The sequence below is a fragment of the Sciurus vulgaris genome (assembly GCF_902686455.1).
Source record: "Sciurus vulgaris genome assembly, chromosome: X".
Classification (NCBI taxonomy): Eukaryota; Metazoa; Chordata; class Mammalia; order Rodentia; family Sciuridae; genus Sciurus; species Sciurus vulgaris.
The window spans coordinates 34081905-34095534 of record NC_136471.1 but is presented as its reverse complement, the minus strand read 5'-3'; the positions used below and the strand labels follow the sequence as shown (position 1 = coordinate 34095534).

The following is a 13630-nucleotide window of genomic DNA, read 5'->3' as shown; positions in this document are numbered from 1 at the left end:
GGTTCTGTGGAATGACGGAGACGAAGATGCCTAAGGTTTGTTCGAGAATGAATTAGAGGGAAGGAGGGACACAGTACATACAACTCTAACAAGAAACCAATCACAAAAAAACAAAGTCTGAATGCTCTCTCTGATATGTGGATGCTGACTCACAATAGGTCAAGGGAGGGTCCACAAGGTTGTATGGGGGGGGGGGGCAATTGGGGTAAGTGAGGAGGATAGGAATAGGAAAGACAGTAGAATGAATTGGACTTAACTTTCCTATGTTCATATGTGAATACACCACAGTGAAACGCCACATCATGTACAACCACAAGAATGGGATCCTAATTAGAATAAGTTATACTCCCTATATGTATAATATGTCAAAACACATTCTACTATCAAGTATAACTAAAAGGAACAAATTTTAAAAAGAAAAAAGAAGTTTTCTTTTATAAAGAACAGAGAAATGGGTGGTAGTTGGAATGAAATATAAGGTAGAAGTAATTAACATTTTAATTGATTCATAATGGGAGATCTGGAACAAGTATATTTAAAAAGCATGACATTAAATAAAATGTAAACTAAAGAGTACAATAGCAGTTACATACATTTCAAAAGCACATAATCCTCCCTCCCTCTCTCATAATCCTCATTTTCCCTCTACACACACATACATGCATTGTATGTATGTGCATATCCAATTGTAGGAAAATATATCTATAAAGAACAAATAAAAATAAATAAATAAATAGAGTCATGGGAATGATAAACACCAAGTTTGGGATAGTAGTTGCCTCAAGAAAGAAGGGAGGAGAATTCAGTTGTGAAGGGAACTTCACCTGTATCTTTTTTGTTAAGGATTTGAAACAAAAAAAATGGAAAAAAGATAGCATTTTACATGGCTAAGTGATAGCTACAGAGATCTTTGTTATATTGGTGTCTGTACTTTTCTGTATGTTTGAAATATTTTATTACAAAAGAAAAAGTAGAAACAATCTCTACCCTAAAGTAGGGATTATGTAGGTAAGCAGACAAGACATGATACATATAGGCCAGCATATTTTAAAAAGAGTTTTCCAGGCTGGGGAGATAGCTCAGTTGGTAGAGTGCTTGCACTGCAAGCACAAGTCCCTGAGTTCGATCTCCAGCACCACAAAAAAAAAAAAAAAAAAAAAGAGTTTTCAGTGAAAAAAAGACAGGACAAAAGTATAACCTGGCAGCATTGTAATTAAAAAGACACACTTCTCCCTGGCCATGATACCCTCATGAATAAAGGGAAATTAATCATTACTCAGAGCACACACCTGACAAAGATCTAATTGTGGTTTTGCCCTCAAAATAGTCTACTTAACTCACCAGAAATAAAACTGACAAAACTGCTTCTGATAGTTGGATATCTTGCATAAGTTCAAGTAATTTTGCTCATAAGAATTTCAGTAATTCACCAATCTAATATTTGTCAAGCACCTATCATATATTATTTCAAATGGTGATTCCAATTTATGATTTAACATTTAATTAAAACTTACTGTATCACTCTTTCCTACTCTAAGAACCAATAGCTTTAAAAGTAATGAGGTTTGAGATATCAGTAACCTATTTAATACCACATAAGTTATGACCTGCTTATGAACCAAACTGATGTTATATAAAATAAATTTTAGGGTTTCTATAATAGTCTCTCTTCAAATAAAATTTCTATAAGTACTATGATAAGAAAAGAAAACTGACAGAAAGAATTAGTGAAAAATGCTAAGCACTACAAAATGGAAAAACTGCAATAACCAGAAAAACTGCACATAATTGCACTCCTCCATGTCAAGTTATACATAACAGCATCACTAAAAATTTAAAACCATTTTGAAATCACAAAACCAGAAGTTTAAGAAACAGAATTGTGTTCTTTGGGGTTCATTAGACAAATGTTGATTTTTTTTTTAATGTCACAGAGTGTTATAGAATCATTTAGCTTACATTTCCCTACCCACTGTGGCACTGAGGCAGGCTTACCCTAAAACATCAAAACACTAATCGTTGCACTGGGTAGTGATTTTTCCCTGGAGTAAATCTAAAGATGAATACAGTCATGTGGTATACTCCAATATAGGCACCCTAACTAAATGTGTAACACTATAAAATTCAACAGTTGCCCTATACTGAAGAGTGCACCTGAAGTTGGTTTCAAACTACTTCTTTTAAGCAAATGATCAGCCTGCTTGATAACCAGCATCTTTTTTTTACACTGTGCATTTTGACTCACTGTACACAAATGGGGTACAACTTTTCATTTCTATGGTTCTGCACAATGTAGATTCATACCATTCATATAATTATACATGTACATAATGTCTGTCTCATTCCACCATCTTTCATACCCCCCTCCCTCTCATTTTCCTCTACGTAATCTAAAGTTCCTCCATTCCTCTCTCACCCTCCACCCTCCCACCCCCATTATGTTTCATCATCCACTTATCAGGGAAAAGATTCGGCCTTTGTTTTTTGGAATTGGTTTATATCACTTAGCATGATATTCTCCAATTCCATCCATTTATCTGCAAATGCCATAATATTATGCTTCTTTATGGTTGAATAATAAAGCACAAGAAATAAAAGCAACAATCAATAAATGGGATGAATTCAAACTAAAAAGTTTTTTCTCAGCAGAGGAAACAATAATGTGAAAAGAGAACCTACAGAGTGAGATAAAATCTTTCCCACATGCACTTCAGATAAAGCACTAATCTCCAAAATTTATAAAGAACTTACAAAACTTTACACCAAAAATACAAACAACCCAATCAATAAATGGGCCAAGGAACTGGAAGACACTTTATAGAAGATATACAGGTGATTAATAAATATATGAAAATGTGTTCATCTCTAGTAATTAGAGAAAATGCAACTCTAAGATTTTATCTCCAATTAGAATGGTTATTATCAAGAATGTGAACAATAATAGATGTTGGCGCAGATGTGGGGAAAAAGGCACACTTGTACATTACTGGTGGAGTTGCAAATTGGTGCAGCCACTCTGGAAAGCAGTATGGCGATTCCTCAGAAAACTTGGAATGGACCCACCTTTTGACCCAGTTATCCCACTCCTCGGTTTATACCCAAAGGACTTAAAATCGGCATACTACAGAGATACAGCCACATCAATGTTTATAGCAGCTTAATTCACAATAGCTAGATTGTGAAACCAAACTAGATGCCCTTCAACAGATGAATGGATAAAGAAACTGTGGTAACCAGCATCTTATACTCCTACTAGTGGGTCCAGAGAAGTACAATAACAGCTACTTCTAGGTCTAAACCCCCACCAAAACCACTGGACTCCCATGTTCCATAAGATTCTCCCTTTCCTTGGTGGAGTTCCAGAGTGACTGACATACATTTTTCAGTACTTTCCATTTTCTGGCTACAGTCACTGAAGTAATCTGCCTGTCATAGTCACGTAGTCACTACCACCCTGCAATAGAGATACTGCTATAAACACACACCATACACATGCTGTTCCACCACTTTTGCAGTACTATCACTCCATGTTTCTCAACAATATCCCTCAGTAGTTCCCCTCATGTTGTCACTCAAAATAGGAATTAGGAATGCTTCTGGAGTATATTATTGGCTCATGGCATTGTTTGGGTCATCACTGCACTTGGTCTTTTTTACTGATGTTGAAATCATTGCCCTTGTATTAATGTAATTTTATCTGATTTTCTAATAGTTCCTGCTCCCTTATTGTAAGGACTAAACTTCATCTAAAGCTTATTGAGTGTCAAAAGCAGGCATAGCTGACTTCATTTACTGCACTTTCATAATGCTAGAACCTTATTTACCTATATAAGTGGCACTGTACTGACTCTTTTAATCCTTTTATTAACATTTTTCTCTCCTTCCCCCCATCTCTTCCCCATTCACCTAATTAAGGAATTAAGAAAATAAGAGAGTGTGCATCTCATGTGATTTCTCTCCCTATATTACTCTTGGAAGTTAGCAATTTGTTCCAGCCTATTCAGTCAGTGTTCATTCTACATAATCCAGAGTCCTATTACATGCACATCTTGCAAGAAAACAAGATGTGAGAAATTAAAATATAGGTAATGGAATAAAAATTATTTGTATCACTGGCCCACAAAGTTAGGCATACATCAGAATCCCTGGGAGTGCTACAACACAGAGTGCTATACAGAGTTTCTCATTCACTTAGTGTGGGTTGGGTCCAGAGAAGAAGCATTTTTTTTTCTGTTACTTTATTTATTTTATTAAATAATAAATAACAAAATGCTCATTCTAACATTTATCTTCAATTTGGTATTAACTAAGACTTTATGCCATTCTTTCTAATTTTTAATTTTTTTAAATTTGTTCTAATTAGTTATACATGACAGTAGAATGCATTCAGACACACTGTACACAAATGGAGCACAACTTCTCCTTCCTCTGGCTGAACATAGTTCAGAGTCACACTGATAGTGTAATCATACATGTATATAGGGTAATAATGTCCATCTCATTCCACCGTCCTTCCCACCCTCACACTCTCTCCTCTCCCCTTACTCTCCTCTGCAGAATCCAAAGTCCCTTAATTCTCCACCCCCCAATATTTGGTCTTTGGTTTGTTGGATTTGGCTTATTTCACTTAGCATAATATTCTCTAGCTCCATCCATTTACTGGAAAATGCCATAATTTCATTTTTCTTTAAGGCTGAATAATATTCCATTGTGTATATGTACCACATTGTCTTTATCCATTCATCTATTGAAAGGCATCTAGGTAGGTTCCATAGTTTAGCTATTGGAAATTAAGCTGCTATAAACATTGATATGGCTGCATCACTGTAGTATGCAGATTTGAAGTCCTTTGGGTATAAACTGAGGAGTGAGATAACTGGGTGAAATGGTGGTTCCATTCCAAGTTTTTTGAGGAATCTCCTCCAAACTGCTTTCCAGAGTGGTTGCACCAGTATGCATTCCCATGAGCAATGTATGAGTGTACCTTTTTCCCCACATCCTCGTCAACACTTATTTTGCTTGTATTCTTGATAATTGCCATTCTGACTGGAGTGAGATGAAATCTTAGTTTTGATTTGTATTTCTCTAATCACCAGAGATGATGAATATTTTTTCATGTTTGTTGATCAATTGTATTTCTTGTTCTGTGAAGTGTCTGTTCAGTTCCTTAGCCCATTTATTGATTGGGTTATTTGGTTTTTGTGTTAAGTAGTTTTTTGAGTTCTTTATACATCCTGGAAATTAGTGCTCTATCTGAGGTGCGTGTAGAAGTCTCTTCACGTTATTGATTGTTTCCTTTGCTGAAAAGAAGCTTTTTAGTTTGAGTCCATTCTATTTACTGATGCTCAATTTTTCTTCTTGCACTTCAGATGTCTGGTTCAGGAAAACAGTTCCTAAGCTGACATAGTGGAGATCTGGTTCCACTTTTTCTTATATTAAGTGCAGAGTCTCTATTCTAGTGCCTATGTCTTTAATCAACTGAGTTGATTTTTGTGCAGGGTGAGAGATAGAGGTTTAATTTCATTTTGTTACATGTGGATTTCCAGTTTTCCCAGCACCGTCTGTTGAATAGGCGATCTTTTCTCCAATGTATGTTTTTGGTGCCTTTGTCTAGTATGAGATAACTGCATATATGTGGGTTCATCTGTATCATCTAGAGAATAAGCATTTCTAACAAGTTCCCAGAGGATATTTATCCTGCACCATCATGCATGGCAGTCCAGAAACTAATGATTTAGAGTTAATATTATAGTTCTTACAGAAAGCGCAATTGAATCAACTGGAAAACTTACAAAGTGGGTGGCCCACTATAAAAATATCAACTCCATGTAGACAAATTTCTTGTATTCCACCAATATTGTGACATAATCCCAGCAGCTCAGGAAGCTGAGACAGGAGGATCACAAGTTCAAAGCCAGCCTCAGCCACTTAGTGAGGCCCTTAGCAACTCAGCAAAACCCTGTCTTTAAAATTAAAAATAAGGGGGAAAAAAAAGGGCTGGAGATGTGGCTCGATGGTAAAGCACCACTGGGTCCAATCCCTGACCCAACCCCCCTCCAAAATCATAATGATGTAAATTTCCAATAAAATTAATATGGCATATGAATTCAATGCAACTCCAACCACTTTCACAAAAGGGTCAGAATTGGGGAGGGGTGAATATTTTTTATGCTGAATATCTAGTTCATTGAGAAAAGTGAACACATAAAATTGCTCACAAATTTTGAAAAATAAAAGAAAGTGGGAAATTTTTTCAATTGCTATTAATACATACTATAAAGGTACAGTAACTATAACCGTGTATTCCTAGTGTGGTAACAGAGTTCTTAATAAATATATCCAAATACAGATAGTTGAAATCAGTAGGGATAAATATAAACTCAAAACACAGTTTAGCAGAAACTGGTTATGTTAGGGGGTGGTTAAAATCCTAACTGTGCCACACATACACATTAGAGATAGATTAAATATCTGTATAAAATCAGGTGGAATTGAAAAAGTACTAGAAAATAATAATATTTTTTTCATGGTGCTGGGGATTGAACCCACGGCCTTGTGCATGCTAGGCAAGTACTCTACCAACTGAGATATATCCCCACCCAATAAGAATATTTTAATGGGAAACAAATAAAATCTTTCTAAGGTCTAACACAAACCTCAAAGGCCATAAGGAAAAATGGTTTATAATTTTACTGGTTTAAAATAAAGGTTACAATTCTATATGGTACAAAACACCATAAACATACTAGATAAAGGAAAAGCGGCAAGGAGACCTGAAACACAAAGTATTCCTTAAAAAAATTAAACATTAATAACAAAGTATGAGAATCCCAGTGAGAAAGCATTTCAACAGGCCTTTCATAGAAGAATGACAACAAAAAATAAGCATTAAAATGTTCAACCTCAATTGTGTGTGTGAGTGTGTGTGTGCGTGTGTGTGTGTGTGTGCGTGCGTGTGTGTGTGTGTGTGTGTGAGAGAAAAGTGAAAAGAAAATCACAGCCATACTAAAGACACATTAGTGGCACCTGTTATTATTCTCTTCAACATTTTTATATTCAAAATAAAATAAGTCACCTCTCAGGTCCTACTTACCATGCAGAATACTTTTCTGCCACAGAAAACACAGCAAACAAGAGAAAGAAAATAAATGATAAAAAAGGAAAGAGCGTATAGAAAAATGTTAAGCTGAAATCAGTAGAGATTCTCAGGGAAGATAATAATAATTTGGTGAGCATTTTATAGATAAAGGAAACTAAGCGGGTTTATGTATTAAAGCTTCCAATTTGGGGTGATTAAGCGAGCAGGTGCAGGTTGTTTTTTTCCTTCATCTCCATGCTAGCAGGTCATAATTCAATTTGTCCTCCATGTTCTAAAGGGTAAAATTCTTAAGTGGTTTTATGTTACAGTAATCACCTTATGAAAAACCTGTTCATTCAATCAAAATGAGATTCATAAGCTATCTTAAAACAAAAATGTCTACATCTCTAATATAATGGAATATTACCAAGTTCCAAGTCATCCTTGAATTCTAAATGCAAGCCAGTATTTTTATAACATGGTATTCTTCAAGTGTAATGAAAGTACAAAATTAAATAACTTCCTTTTCTTCACACAAGAGGCCTCGAATCTGAAGATTTCTGGTTTTTTACTTAATGTATAGATAAAATATAAAGTTCATCCTCTAAACACTAAGCCACATCTAAGCAAGTAGAAACACATAAAAAATATTTCTTTACCATTGGCTATGGCAGTTATTCAGAAAGGAAAAAATATCATTCCCCCAAACAACTTAGATCAATATGAATGAAGAACCCTCTTTAGGGTATCCTGGAATTTATATACCACAATCAATTTAGGTGAGAATGTGAATATTAATTTTAAACTGACTTTTCAAGGGTTTATCATATTCTTCAACATTACACTAAAAGATAAAGAATTTACTTTTAAAACTATCTAATACTGAAAAAAAGATCTAATACTGCATAACATCTCTTTCAGTCATAATTTGCATAACCTAATTAAAGATAGCAATTAAAACCTGTTTTGACCTGGTATGGTGGCACATACCTGTATTCCCAGCTACTAGGGTGGCTGAGACAAGAGAATCACTTGAGCCCAGGAATTCTAGGACAATGCAGGCAATACAGCTCACTCGAGTGCGCTCCCTCTCCCTCTCCCTCTCCCTCTCCCTCTCCCTCTCCCTCTCCCTCTCCCTCTTCCTCTCTCTCTCCCTCTCTCTCTCCCTCTCCCTCTTAGGTTTTATTCAAAGCCAAAACCTTCATAGTTTCAAAAGTTCCATCTCAGAAAAGTTTTGGAATGAGGAAAGCTTTTGAAGGGGGAAGGTATGCATTAAGACAAAAAAACAATTTCACAGGTTTAGAACAGGATTCACTTCAGAGTATCATGGCCCAGAGGAATTTCACAGGTTTTGAGTCCCTGGAACCTTCCTTATCACACCAAAAGGAACTGAGACTTTCTGGGATTAGCATCTGTATCTTCCTAATTTCTGTGGGGGATGTCCCCCAATTCATCTGGCTTCCATGTCATCTTACTGGTGAACATAGATATCAGATGTTTATTCTGGAAAGAGGCAAATTCTGAAATAACTAAAAGCTAAGCCTAAGGGAAGGACTTTAATGTTAGTTTGTTTAAGAATTCTCTTTCCATGACCTCTCAGCTGTTTGTCTTTTTGGTGGGGTTTAACAAGTGACTCCACATTATTTTCCACTCTGTCTCTGAAAGGTGTCCTCTGAAGATTCTGTTGCTTATTTGCCAAAGCATCTTGGCTTCCACATTGCAAGTACTTTGACCCTTTCTTTCATTTGAGTCATCCCACATCAACTGGGATGTGATAGTTTAAGTCAGTGATAGAAGACCCCTCTTTAGCCAATTTTACCCAACAGATTTTTAGAAACATGAATTCTTAGGCCAGAAAAACACAAAACACTAATAAGAGCAAGGCAATCCCATCTTTATGTAAGATTTGAACTAATAAACACAATCTCTTTCATTTTATCATCTTTACCCAAAGAAAAGCAACTTGTCTGTATTAAGGTTAATCATGATCTGGGTAGAAAGCATCTTTAAAATCTAGATACATTTTACAAAACTGTAAAAAAAATTTGACAAGAATTAATGTCATTCCATCAAGTAAGAACATGCATATGCACTTAAATGTACTTTTTAAACTAAGTACAACACAATGTAAACAGTTTGAGAAACACGTTTTTAAAATAGTCATTCTTACACATATCTGATAATAAAATCTTTAAATTTATCTTGAGATGGCAGATGAACAGAGAAAGGTTGCCCCTTATTTACTACAGATTATGTCTCACATGTAAAATAATAACTACAAACAATAGAGAAGGCATTATCACTAGAGAAAATAGTAGCTTAATAACAAAATTGTTAACAATCACAATTAATAGTAGTATATATAAAATGTCAGATTTTTAAAGCTTTAGAGCATTTGTGTCAATAAAATGTATGACATAATTGTAAAAAGTTTAGTTACAAACCAAGAGATTTTAGAACAAATGAAGATTTAAATAAATCTTAAAACTTACAAGACTTAATTTTCTTTTAAATGTTAAAAGCACAATAAAACCAGCAGGAACCATAAGAAATTATCTTTTTTAAAGAGTAACATAAAATCTTTATGTATCACTTATTGATGACCAATTATTTTATCCAGTTACAAAACAATACAAAATTATCTTAATAAAACATAAAATCTTTGTTCTTTAGGCCAGTTCTTTGTAAACTTTATTGAGTGTGATCCAATTACTGCCAAACTCTTGGATCCTTATTTACAAATGCATTTTAAAAGTTACTTTAAATCTTTTAGAATTTAATAAGCATTACTAAATTTAAGCATTACTAGGCTTTTGACAAAATGGCATAAAAATCTAACATTTCAAGAAGGCAGTGAAGCACCTTGCTGATTAGAAAAATAAAACTCAGACAGCTTGTGCAGAAAATGTAGAACCATAAATGGAAATTACTAGAGTTGTTCTATAAGCAACACTATGTATACTCATTTTAAACTCCAGGTGAGCAGAGCAACTAAAGTTAGTTTACACAGAATTGTAAACATGCTTTTAATCTGCTTTTACTAAGGCTTATTAACATCAATTTTATTCTGTTGATGGGATTGTAAACTACCACAATTTTATTGTTAACAATCACAAATTTAGGGTCTAAATGTCAACATGAACCTTTTCTAACAAGGAAGTTGTAAAATTAAATGAAGTAAACTATTTTTATAGCATTTAAGGTTACTAAATGAAGGTATAGACAGACCGATAGTTAATTTCACAAAATACTGCTAGGATTTTTCACTCAATTAACAACAAAAATAAGAACAAAAATTCCACAATTTTACTCATTATCAAATGAAGTCATTCCACAAATCAGAAACATAAATTGCACACAGATTATTAGCATTTTAAATCATTTGTTATTTGTGTTGACTGGAACAAGGAAAGCATAGGCTCATTTGTGAATTTTCAAATTTATTGAATAATTAATATTTTAGATGACCCATGAATGTCACATATAGATGAAAGTCTAAGATTTCTAGCTCTGAAGTTTCCTTGTATAATCAAAACTATTTAAAAATCTACATTTTTAAGAATCAAAAATGTCTGTCATATATATTTATTCCCTGACTTTAGTAGCTATCTTTAGATATTATTTATGGAAATCAAACATAGTTAACATTTTAAGTTTTGGTTTGGGGTTCTTTTGCCAAAAAGGTCTGAAGAGATTGCTTCATATAGAAAACATTGAACACTGTATCTTGAAAATTTAGAAAAAAATATCCTATAACCTAATTAGTTAGCTGGCTAGAAAAATGAGTTACTAGATTTTAAAAACATTACAGACAAGTTTACCTTACTTATTATGGATTTACTAAAATCATAGGAATCAAAAAGGCATTTGGGATAATTTTCTGCATGCAATTCAGTATCATGCACTCAATATATAAGCATGTATACATATAGCTATATAAAAGAAAATTTTTAAAAACTGAGTCAGTATTTGCTAGCTTTAAAAGTCATACTTTTGACCTGATATTGAATGTGGTCTGTGAAGTTCTAAATTTACATTTCCAGGATCCCGTTTGTTTAAAAACAACAAAAACCACACCTGTTATTAGTTCATGTATCAGAAAGCAGCATTCCAGGTATAAATCTTTCCAACATAAATCTCTATATTACTAATCAGGTCACCCTCCTTTTATTTTGCAAGGGATTCAAGGGAGTACAAGCACACAGGCCTGGATAAAGCTAACAGTTGTTCTTGGTCCATAACAAATAATCTTTGCAAATTTATCAAAATGAAAGATGGCAGGAAGGGAAGTACAGGTAGCTCTGTCTTTCACATAGTCTTTTACTGCCGAAGTAAATTTAGCCCCAGAGTTTGTCAATGAATCAAAACAAATTAAATCAAGTAATCTTTTATGGTTTGCTGTATCATTTGATCTAAAGCCAAGGTTTTATCTGAACAAAGGCCTGCTAGTTGGATCATGGCATCTTACTTCATAAATTAACCTCACCGCCATGATGAATGAATGTATGGACTGTGATTTACAGATTTGGTTCCTGTAGAACAGAAATAGAGCATAAAGACAATGTGGAAGCTAACCCACAATAAGGTGGAGGGGAGGGGAAGAAAAGAATAGAAATTCAGTAGATTAGACAATGGGGAGAAGGAAGAATAGGAAAAGAAAAGACAGTGGAATGAATCTGACATAATTTTCCCATGAACACATATGAAAAAAACACAGTGAATCCCATGATCATGTGCAACCATAAGAATGGGATCCTAACTGAAATAAGATATATTCCATACTTGTATAATTATATCAAAATGAATTCTGCTGTCATGTATATCTAAAAGGAACCAAAAATTTTAAAGACATTTACAAAACAATCCAAACTCAAAATATTAAGAACTTATTATAATTGTCCCCAAAGTCTTCTACAACCTCAGGGTTGAGACTAGTGCTCAAAAATTTAATGAGTGGAGATAACAAGATGGCAGCTCAGAGGAATCTACAGTGCTACAGCAGTTTTCCAAGACTGAAAATCAGCAGTTCTGCAGCATCAATCTGAGGTAGAGAAAATGGGTGGGGGAAGCAGGGTGGTAACTCAGTAAACTAGTATTCGGAAAAAAACCAAAGTATTGGTTCCTAGAATAAAGCATTAATAAGGGCAACAGACTGAGACAGTGTCCAGCATGCTGTGGCTAAGTGGAGGAGTGGAAGCAGTCCCTCTTCAAGAATAAAGACATTTTCCCACCAAGCTTAGGAAAAATAGATACTAATCAACATATCCACAATTGGAGCAGATCATAAACTCAAAAACCCTGGGCTGTGCTTAATGGGGAGAAAGCCTGGAGTCCCTCCCTGGAGAGAGAACCAGTAATCCCCAACAGTTACCTGACTTCCTAGCAGAGGTGATCTGAGCTGAGATGCACTGAGAAGACTTTGAACTCCTGTAGTTTTACCACTGTTTTTCAGAGATCACTTTTTCCGTTTGGTCTGGTACTTGATATACTTGCTTTTTGAATATTCAAGACCAAACAACCCTTAGGCAAGTACTTCTCATTGGATCACTGAGGCCCAAACTTAGCTCCATTCTGAGCACAAGAGACTTTGACCCCACTAGTGCTCTCAGAGTGAGGAAGAACAAAGGCTACTTCCTTAGGAATTTGACAGACTGATCTGTGAGATAAAGACAGAGGGCAGGGATCTGGATCTGAGTCAATCAGAGGAAAGTCCCAGAAGTACCCCTGCAAGCTTAGCACATGTTGACAGGGATTCTGAATGAGAAGCTCAGGTGAAGGATTTGGTCAATTCCTCCAACAGACTCCATTCTCATCCTAGGACAAATAACAAAGCCGTTTTGGAAGACAAAAGCAATTTACCATACCCCCTCCAGAACAGGTGGTCAGGCAAGGAGGGGGTCTAATTCTGCATACAGACTTACCTAACAAGTTTGGCTGGCCTGGGGCAGAGCTGAAATGAAAGGAGATTTACATTTAAAGTCTTCCTCACAGCTGGCACTTTCTAAAAGTTGAAATGTCAGACACAAAAGACTATTTTAAAAACTTCTGCAACAATTAATCTGAACCTCTAAGTACTAATTAACACATTAACTGAATGATATTAATGACAAACTAGTCTGTCCTATATACAACTACTCCACATCTTCAGTGACCACTTTACTCTTCCTACTTGAACCCATTTCCCCTCTCTCCTTCTCTTCCTTCCATTTTCTTTTTTTCTTTTCCCTTTTTGTCCTTTTCATTCTCTATTTTCTTTGGTTTTATCCCATTTTCAAGTTCATTTAGTATGTAATTATTAGTGTATAACCCTTTCAGCCTGTATTACATTACTTCTCACTCATGTTCCTCCTAAGTTAACAGAATTATAAAGATCTTTATTAATCACATGTGTAGTATATATTGATATATGATTTACTTTTAAACTAGTACTGTTACTTGTGACACTCCTTTCAAAGAGGCATTGGAGGTTGAGATTAACACCTGAATTACACTGAGCTTATATATCAAGGTTAAAATATACTGACAGCACAGGACAGCATTTAGAACTTCCCT

The 13630-nt window shown here is 34.8% G+C and overlaps 1 protein-coding gene across 6 annotated transcripts in view; it reads right to left on the bottom strand.

Moving 5' to 3' along the window:
* KLHL13 (kelch like family member 13) overlaps window positions 1-13630 on the bottom strand; it is a 181297-nt gene that overhangs the window by 125460 nt on the left and 42207 nt on the right. Inside the window, exon 1 of one of the 6 annotated variants that reach the window (XM_079123382.1) lies at window positions 13000-13442. The exons of 4 other annotated variants lie outside the window; for them this stretch is intronic. The gene's annotated coding sequence lies outside the window, so the exon portion shown is untranslated. Of the gene's footprint in view, window positions 1-12449; window positions 12932-12999; window positions 13443-13630 lie in introns of those variants that run through there. One more of the 6 variants, XM_079123377.1, reaches the window with a different exon arrangement.